General features: G+C 39.2%; 1 non-coding gene across 1 annotated transcript; it reads left to right on the forward strand.

The window, feature by feature from the left end:
* Nucleotides 1-7,581: 7,581 nt before the first annotated feature.
* LOC136722351 (U5 spliceosomal RNA) lies at nt 7,582-7,696 on the forward strand. Its single transcript, XR_010806292.1, has one exon. It is a non-coding gene; the product is annotated as a U5 spliceosomal RNA (small nuclear RNA).
* The last annotated feature ends 2,453 nt before the right edge of the window (nt 7,697-10,149 follow it).

The raw sequence follows: 10,149 nt of genomic DNA on the forward strand, positions 1-10,149 counted from the left end.
CAGGAGAAAAGTAAGAATGGAAAGGAAGAGTAAAAGAGAAGGTGTCCTAGGATTATGGGAATCATTATTGAGATCAATGGCCTATTGGCTAATATTTTGTTAGGTACATATATGACTTCAATAAACGAATAATGGAGTGACATCTGTATAAATATAAATAAAACATATTGATAAAAAAACCTGAATACATTTCTTGTAAGAAATTAAGAATAGGAGAAAGAATAGCTGTTAGAATGCAGAGCAATGTTAACCAAAGTTGAAGAGGGTTTGAGTAAGTTGACGAGGGTCTGAGTAAGTTGATAAGGCTTGGGAAGCAGGAAAAGGCGAGTTTGATGTGTGTGAGACAAATGTGCTGCCACTTTTAGCACAGAGAGCTTCTGATGGTGATTGAATGAAACGTGGGAAAATAAATAAACTTGATGTAGGATAAATGAATAAATAATTGAATGAGATATGAGCCGCAGAGACCTCCCACATTGGAAAGTGGACTACAGCAGATAATCCTCTCCTCTCCCAGGGCAGGGTGATTAAGTGGGGACGCGTGTGAAGAGTGCAGGTGGACCCAGGTGAGTTGTGTAAGAAAGAAGAAACAAAAATAATAAGGCACGCGTGCAAACAATCAAAATAATACTAAGTGAATAACAAATTAAACAATAAAGTGAAAGATAATCAACACACAAAATAATGGCAATATAGAACCAAACAAAATACACAAGCCATATTGCATAAAGTGAAGTGAAATATAAATATAATAAGTAATGGTGATTAAGGAGCTAATTAACACCGTCCGTGACATTTACATTGGTTGGGTGTGTGGATACCAGTAATAATTTTTGTTTTATTGAAATACAAAATAATTCTATTTTTCCGAAGTGCTGAACTTTAATACAGTCTAGAAAGATTAATATTTTTTGTCTTGGGCTATATTATTATTACCATAGTTTTTCTATTGTATAAGTATCTTGGAGTAGAGGCATAGGTGGGCATGTGGGCAGAGGAGTAGGAAGGCCGGTCAAGCAAATAAGCTTGCTAAGGTACGCAGCAGCAGCAAGCAGCCCCCACATCCAGCCAGCCAGCCAGTCTGGCTGGCAGTGACTGAGTGGTTGACAGACGGCAAGCAACGGAATGTACGTGCTCTGTGATGTCATAGCAGTCAGCTGAGAGAGGCTCGTGATGTCATCGCTGAGCTGGCTGGCTGGCTGGCTGGCTGGCTGGCTGGCTGGCTGGCTGGCTGGCTGGCGGACTGGCTGGCTCTGTGTGTGTGTGTGTTTGTGTGTGTGTCTGTTTTTCTGTTTGTCAGTCTGTCTGTCTGTCTCTCTCTCTCTCTCTCTCCCTCTCAATTCATTTGTATTGTCAAAAGCAATTGGACATACATACATTCATACATATATATATATATATATATATATATATATATATACATACATACATACATGCTAGAAAGTCATTACTATGTTATCTTAAAGGCTAACTAAGCAGAACATATATCATTATCGAACAGAGTTCATAGGTCTATACATGGTATTAGGGAACAGGCACGTAGGTCATTCTGTTTGACATTGTCTCCAAGGTTCTCATTGTAAATAACAAAGAGAAATCAAACTACCTTATGGCCTCCTGACCTTCTAGCTTGACCTTATCTTTCTTAAGTATACAAGAGAGAAAAACAGTTGTGAGAAAAGAATTTCTAACTTTCCTTCCACACATACATACATACATACATACATACATACATACAAACCAGAGGCATGCAAAAAAATATAAAGAGGAAGAAAATGTTGTATAGCACATACAAAAGGGATGGTGATGAAACAAAATACATAGAATATGTTGAGCTGCAAAGAGATCTTAAGAAAGGGATCAGGAAAGCAAAGAGGGAAATAGAAAGAAACATAGCTCTTGGAGCTACAACCAATGCAATGAGCTTTTTTCAAAATTACAACAGCAAGCAGTCAATTAAGGAGGAGGTGAAACAGATAAAGGGCAAAAATGGAGGTATCTTGGAAAACGAACAAGATGTGGCAAATATTCTAAATGAGTATTTCACAGAGGTTTGTACAAAAGAAAAAACAGATGACATGCCACAGGTTGACAATCAATCCAGTCAAACCCTAAGAGAGATCAGGATAAATGAGGAGGAGGTACTAAAGGGACTAGCAGAATTAATATCAAACAAATCACCTGGGCCAGATGGGATATTTCCAACAGTACTTAAAGAAATGAGGGAAATTATGTATAGGCCGTTAACTCGATTATTTCAAATGACACTTAGAACAGGGGATGTTCCCACTGACTGGAAGACAGCAAATTTCATACCAATCCACAAGAAAGGGGACAAAACTGAGCCAGGAAATTACAGACCAATCAGTCTCACCTGCATCACCTGTAAAATGTTGGAAAAAATGATTAGACAGAAAATAGAGGAGCATCTCAATGAAAACCATATTCTTGGAGATAGTCAACATGGGTTTAGACGAGGCAGATCATGTCTTACTAACTTAATACATTTTTTTGAACATGCAACTGCAGCTGTAGATCACGTGAAAGCATATGATATGATATACTTAGATTTCCAAAAAGCTTTTGATAAGGTTCCACACCAAAGACTGATCCTCAAATTGGAAGCTGTAGGCATTCAGGGTCATGTAAGTAGATGGATTATGAACTGGTTGATGTATAGGAAACAGATTAGAGGAGTCACTTCTAACTGGAGTGAGGTTGTTAGTGGAGTTCCACAGGGATCAGTACTAGGGCCTTTGCTTTTTCTAATCTATATTAATGATCTGGACTCTGGGATACTTAGCAACCTTGTCAAATTTGCAGATGATACTAAAATAGGTGGCTTAGCAGATACAATCTTGGCAGCACATGCTATTCAGAGGAACTTAGATAAATTCAGTTGTGGGCTGACACCTGGCAAATGAAATTCAATGTGGACAAGTGCAAGGTAATACATGCAGTAAAACAAAAATGTCCACTATAATTACACTATGGGAGGTACAGATCTAGATGAAGTAATGCATGAGAAAGACCTAGGAATCTATGTGGATTCACTTTCTCCATCCAAACAATGTGGGGAAGCAATACAAAAGGCATACAGAATGCTAGGGTATATCGTCAAAAGTGTAGAATTTAAGTAATGTTAAGACTGTACAATGCGCTAGACCTCATCTGGAATACTGTGTACAGTTCTGGGCACCACACTTCAAGAAGGATATTGCTGCTTTAGAGACAGTTCAGAGGAGAGCAACCAGACTTATTCCAGGTCTGAAGGGAAAGTCCTACTCGGAGAGACTGAGGGAACTGAACCTTTTCACCCTGGAACAGAGGAGATTACGTGGGGACTTGATCCAAGTCTTCAAAATCATGAAAGGTTCCTCAAACCAGAGGAGCTTTTCCAGATCAGCAGGGACACACGCACCAGGGGACAACAAATGGAAATTGGGCTTCAAGGCATTCAAGATGGAAAGTGGTAGAAGCTGAAAGTTTGGGAACATTTAAAAATAGACTGGATAGGATCCATGGATCACTTAGATATTAATGGACACCAAACGAGCATGATGGGTCGAATGGCCTCCTCTCGTGTGTAAACTTTCTTATGTTCTTATGTTCTTATGAATGTTCCCTAAGCATGTTTCAAATGTTCCCTAATTTATGTTACAAATGTGCCTTAGCACCTCTCTCTCTCTCTCTCTCTCTCTCTCTCTCTGTCTCAATTCAGTGCATTTGTATTGTCAAAGCAATTGGACATGCATACATACATACATACATATATATGGAAAATAAACAATATGTGTACATCTCTGCATTAATGGTGCCCTAACAGATGTGCAAGTTACATGACAGACAGACAGACAGACACTCACACACACTTTCACACACACACACACACACACACTTTCACAGACAGACAGACAGACAGACACACACACACACACACACACACACTTGTATACCTGACACGTATAGAAGACTGGATAGGGAGATATAAATAGCAATGGGGAGACTCTTGTACTTGGTGTGGCTCTATCCATATAGTGGGGCCAGCAGCCACTTAGCAGGTGTAGCAATAGAAGCTCAGCCTGGGGAGACTGGATTTAGCATTTCCTCTCCATTTTGATAAGTATCCATAATCATTTCTGCAAAATACTTCTATGATACCTATGTATGTTTTTTACTTGTACTATATTATACTATCAAGTATCAGTGTACACATACAATGTGACCTGTTACATTAATACAGAGGCCACGGAAGGCCAGATCACTAATAGCCACTGTCCCCTGATATTACACTTTTTTACAATCACTTTGGCACTCATTTCAGAACCTTGATGTCATTTTTCAAAACTCTAGACACTAAACTCACACCCGATGATCAAAATGCACATTTTTCAAAACTCTAACACTTTTTTACAATTGCTTGGATACAATACACATCAACCTCAGATAATTTGTTCATTGAACTAAAATGACACAACTTAACATCAAAGTATTACCATTTCAAAATGCAATTCACACATTACATCTGAGATCGCTGTCTATTCATTTCATTACAAAGATCTAACTATCAATTGATACAGCTGCTCAAAATGATAAGTGACTGTTGCATTACTCTTAATGCATAATTTTATGGAAACTGACAAACAATATTCCATGTTTCGATCATGAAAGTTTCAGGATAATGAGATCCATTGACATCAATAAACGAGGAGCATGAACCAGTTGGACTACATTATCTATGGATGTAATATTTCATCATCATTCATCATCATGTAGCACTTTTCCACACCATGTTTGCAGTGTGGAAGGAAAGTTAGAATTTTTTTCTCTAATACCTGTTTTTCTCTCTTGTATACTTAAGAAAGATAAGGTCAAGCTAGAAGGTCAGGCCAGAAGGTAGTTTGATTTCTGTTTGTTATTTACGATGAGAATCTTGGAGACAATGTCAAACAGTATGATTGAAGTGCCTGCTCCCTAATCCATGTGTTGATCTATGAACTCTGTCCTATAATGATATAAATTCTGCTTAGCTAACTTTTAAGATAACATAGTAATGACTTTCTGATTATAACCAGCTCTTTGATTTTTGTGTATAAAAGCTCTGACTGTTAAAATGAAGGCAGAGCGACTTTGGGATCTACTTGAGTCACTGTTCCTCTCCACGCTGCGTGTATTAAAGGCATTGCAACTAACGCTCCAACCTGGTTGAAGATGATTGTTCTTCCACATCAGATTTGACATTACTGTATGTATGCAGGCCCTTGTAATTGCTTTTCCAATACTGCCAACTGGTTATTGATGATTGATTTCACATTGTGGTACGAGTATCGAGTGAAATGAGTGCTATCCACCCCAGCAACACAGTGATAACATGGAGCCGGCAAGTCATCCAGGTCACAATAGAGGTCAAGCAGTGGGAGGAGGAAGACGTGGTGGTCAAAGGAATGGAAGGGGACATGCACCCCTTCTGAGAGGTGGTCGTGGGCCTCGTCATAGAGGAGGGCTTAGGCCTCACCAGAGAGGCAGCCATGGGCCTCATTTGAGAGGTGTTGGGGGAACGTGGTAGAGGACAAGGCCACGGACCAGACAGCGGCAGCAACAGCAAATAGTGTCCAGTGAAATCCGAGAAATAGTTGTAGAGCATGTTGTAAATCATGGCATGACCATGACTGAGGCAGCTACAATGATTCAATCAAACCTCAGAATCAACTCAGGATCAACTGTGGCCTCAATCATCAGAAATTTCCGTACTGAGAAGCGGCAAGTCTTCAGCATGCACTAAACATTAGGCTACTCTCAATTGTCAAATGACTGTATACTGCATACCAATGTGTAGCACAGAGTATAGTGTGCCTTTTGAAAGAAATGCAGACAGAGTGAAGCAGCTGATGACTGAGTATGTTCAGGTATGTTCAGTTTCAAGATGCCTCTTGTGAAAAATGGTTGTGAGAACCTGAACCTGAACACAGGGCTGATGGAAATTTAGAAGTACAGTAATCAATCCTTTGTTTTGCTTTTTACACTAAGCCAGGTGAGGAACACTGCAGTTGACATTTTACTGTAGTTTTGTTCTTTTTTGTAGCTAATTATTGTTGCATGGATTCAAAGAAACCTATGGTGTGATTTGATTGTATTGCATCAATACATTTCAGATTTTGTTCAATGATTCCACTGTGTCTGTAGTATTCTCTCTACTAGTCCTTTTACAGTGATGTATTTATGTGTAGTACCATAATGAAACATGTATGTATATTTTGTACTACAATATTTAATGATTGTACGAACAACTACACAGTGAAACTATCGGTATCTTCTGTGTGGGTGATCTAAATAAATGTTACTATGGTATTTCATGATAAATGAATTATTTGAACCAACAAGTCTGCAAGTGCAAGGTTTCTTTAAAGATATGAATGCACAATGCAATGTTTTGAACATTGGACAGCCTGTGTTACAAGTGATGACCGTTTTGAGTTTTGTGTCTAGAGTTTTGAAAAATGACATCAAGGTTCTGAAATTAGTGACAAAGTGATTGTAAAAAACTGTATATTCATCCTATTTAATGTGCTCTTTTAAAATGTACTTTTCTTTTTTATGTTGCCATTTCTGTTCTACCAATGTTTCAGTTGTTAGCCAAAGATTGACAGAGTACATCTCATACACACAGGCCAGACAGCAAGGATTTCTTTTTGAAATTCAATTACAAATGCTGCATGAACTCATCAATACGATTAGAGCTCCTGAAAGCAATATAACTAACTCACTCTACAGCATCTCATTAGCAGTGAAAAGAAACCAAGAAAGTTGGGACAGTCGACTGTTTACCACTATGTAACATCACCTTTTCTTTTAATAACACTTATTAAGCACTTGGGCACTGAAGGCACCACTTGGTTAAGTTTAGCAAGCGGGATTTCCCCCCATTCATCCATTATGCATTTCCTCAGCTGCGCAACTGCACAGGGCCTTCGTTGTCTTAATTTGCACTTCATAGTGCGCCACACATTCTCAATTCGGAGACAGGTCAGGACTGCAGGCAGGCCATGCTAGCACCCGCACTCTCTGCCTACGCAACCATGCGCTTGAAATCTGGGCAGAATGTGGTTTGGCGTTATCCTGCTGAAAAATGCAGGGACGTCCCTGGAAAAGACGATGTCTGGATGGCAGCATATGTTGCTCCAAAATGTGTACATCTCTTTCTGCAAAAATGGTGCCCTCACAGATGTGCGAGTTACATGACAGACAGACACTCATACACACTGTCACACCCACACACACACACACACTTTCACAGACAGACACACGCACACACACTCACTTTCACACAGAGACAGACACACAAACACAGAGACAGACACACACACTTACAGACACACACACACACACTCACTTTCACACAGAGACACACAAACACATACACTTTCACACAGACACACACACACATACATACATACATATATAAGGAAAAGAAACAATACATTTAAAAATCACAAAAAAATGTAATAAAGTACAGAAAATCTAAATGTAATAAAATGTGATCTTTAATACACACAAATATGTATGGCTGGTCGGATGCGTCTTGGACTCGGGTTCCTCTTCATTACGTATAATGCTTTTGCCTTTTGCTATAGCTTACCGTGGAGGGGATCGTGGGTGAGTTTGTACCATTCTTGGGAGGCTCTGCCTTGTTGGGGCGGAGCTGTGATCCAGGTGAACAGCAGATCGGACATAGGTGGGCATGTGGGCGGAGGAGGAAGGCCGGTCAAGCAAATAAGCTTGCTAAGGTACGCAGCAGCAGCAAGCAGCCCCACCATCCAGTCAGCCAGCCAGTCTGGCTGGCAGTGACTGAGTGGTTGACAGACGGCAAGCAATGGAATGTACGTGCTCTGTGATGTCATAGGAGTCACCTGAGAGAGATGTTTGTGATGTCATCGCTGAGCTGGCTGGCTCTGTGTGTCTTGCTGGCTGTGTGTGTATGTGTGAGAGAGAGAGAGACTTTTTGACTTTTATCAGACTTCATTGCCTGTTTGCAACACGCAATAATTCATACAAAAGAAAATAAATAAATAAATAAAAAATAGTGTTCCCCTTTGTTTGTCTCCCCCCAACAAGCATTAACTCCGCCACTGATCTGTACACTTTTAAAGAAAGCAACCCAATACACACAACAAAACAACCATCAAATACTAAACCCTATAAATGAATTACATAATAAAAACCAGCTCCCCGTCATACAATTCACAAAGGGCATCATTAATACACCAGACCTGTTCAAAACTCTCCAAATCATTCATCAGCCTGTAATAGTTAAACTCTAGTCTGACTCTGCACTTGACCAGCATGGCAAACACTCTCACTGCATCCTCACTGCCCTCCCCACACACTCTGTTCTTCCTAGTCTTATAGACGGCCATTTTAGCCTGGCCCAGCAAGAAGTTTACCAGCTGGTCCACATGTTTGGTCTTTCTGGTGTATCGCGCCCCTAAAATAAAAACCTTTGTGTTAAAAATCAGGTTAAGATCAGTAAAAAGACGAGTTAAAAGACTAAAAATGGGTGACAACCGAGAGCAAGTGCTGAAACAGTGAAACACGGTCTCTCTCTGAGCACAGAATGGGCAGGCGTCGGACACAGCAGGGTTAAGAACAGTAATAAAAGAATTGACAGCAATAATGGTGTGTAACACCCTCCACTGCAGATTGCCAGCTCTCTTATTGAGGGGGGCTTGTACAGGCTTCTCCAGGCGGGCGCAGTGTCTTCCCCCAGCCCCAGCCTGTAAAGTAATTTTAGGAATCACAAAGAAACAGTTGAAAGTGCTAAATAAGTATTTTGATGCACCATATTAATTTAGGAAATTTACATGTTGTTTTTCATCAGCTTCTGTATCTGATGGCTCCACATCACTGGCTGGATTGACAGCAACGACACTCTAAAAAAATAAGTGTTAAGTTTGAGCATTCAGGACTTGTTTTGAAGATCCTGAATATCACTGGTCCACAATTTATCTGTAAAACTATGGGTTAATCTCCATATACAAAATACTTTTCACACACACTTTAAATTTACAACTAAATTCACATGTTGATGTCTTTCGTCAGCTTCTGTATTTGATGGCTCAATATAACTGGTTGCATTAACAGCAACGGCACACTACAAGAAAATAACATTATATTTAAACATTCAGGACTGGTTTAGCATCACCTCGAATATCCCTAGCCCTTGAGGTCGATTGTTATTGTGGTCTTCAAGACCAGTGCTTCTCAACCTTAGTCCTGGAGGAGGCCCACTGTCTGCTGATTTTCATTACAACAACATTGTAGGTTATATCAGTGACTGTGGTCCTAAAGTACCCCTATGCCTGCTGTTTTTTTTCCAGTTGAGCTCTTAATTACCTAATTGGCTTAACTGAAACCATTTAACCCTTTTCCCAGGTCTTTGGTTGTTGATGAGTTACAAAGAGCTGGATTGTGGCCCGCCATGACTGGAAGTGAAGAACACTCACTCTAGGCCTTTAACTTAATGTTCATATGTAGGGGCCTATCCATCTGATTTGTTTTTGCACATTTATTAACAGAAAAATTGATGGTATGTGAAATCATCTGAGCTGAAAAATATAATGTTCCACCAATAATAAAATAAATGTATTAATTAAAATTATAGAGATAATAGAATGTTCACAGATTATTAGTTCAGAAAACAAATTTTTTTTTTATATCTTAAATAGAATTAACACTCAAATCAGTTGTAGGGTAAACAAGGTCTATTTTTTGGATTGATTTTATAATTATACATGTATGGCTGCATGAAGCTTACCTGAGAATCTGATATTTTAGTAACTTTGTTGCTTCTTGTTGGGTAGTCCACGTTTGCCGCCGTTCTTTTTCTGTAAATGTAAATCAAAAGGCAATAATTACATACTGTAATTAAAATACAAAAAGTATAAACATTGTATTATTATTTTTTTATCCTGTTTCTCCATCTCGATGCTGTTCTTTTTGGAATTGCATATCTAGGTTTACTTAAATACTGTTTATAAGATTGTAAACTCATCATCCAAATTTCTTCATTTGCCAAACTTTATGTAGTGCGCTTGCAGTTTCAGAAGAAGAAAAAAAACTGTAACAGATGGGATATGTAGTACTTTATACTCG

This window comes from Amia ocellicauda, unplaced genomic scaffold (assembly GCF_036373705.1).
Source record: "Amia ocellicauda isolate fAmiCal2 unplaced genomic scaffold, fAmiCal2.hap1 HAP1_SCAFFOLD_137, whole genome shotgun sequence".
NCBI lineage: Eukaryota > Metazoa > Chordata > Actinopteri > Amiiformes > Amiidae > Amia > Amia ocellicauda.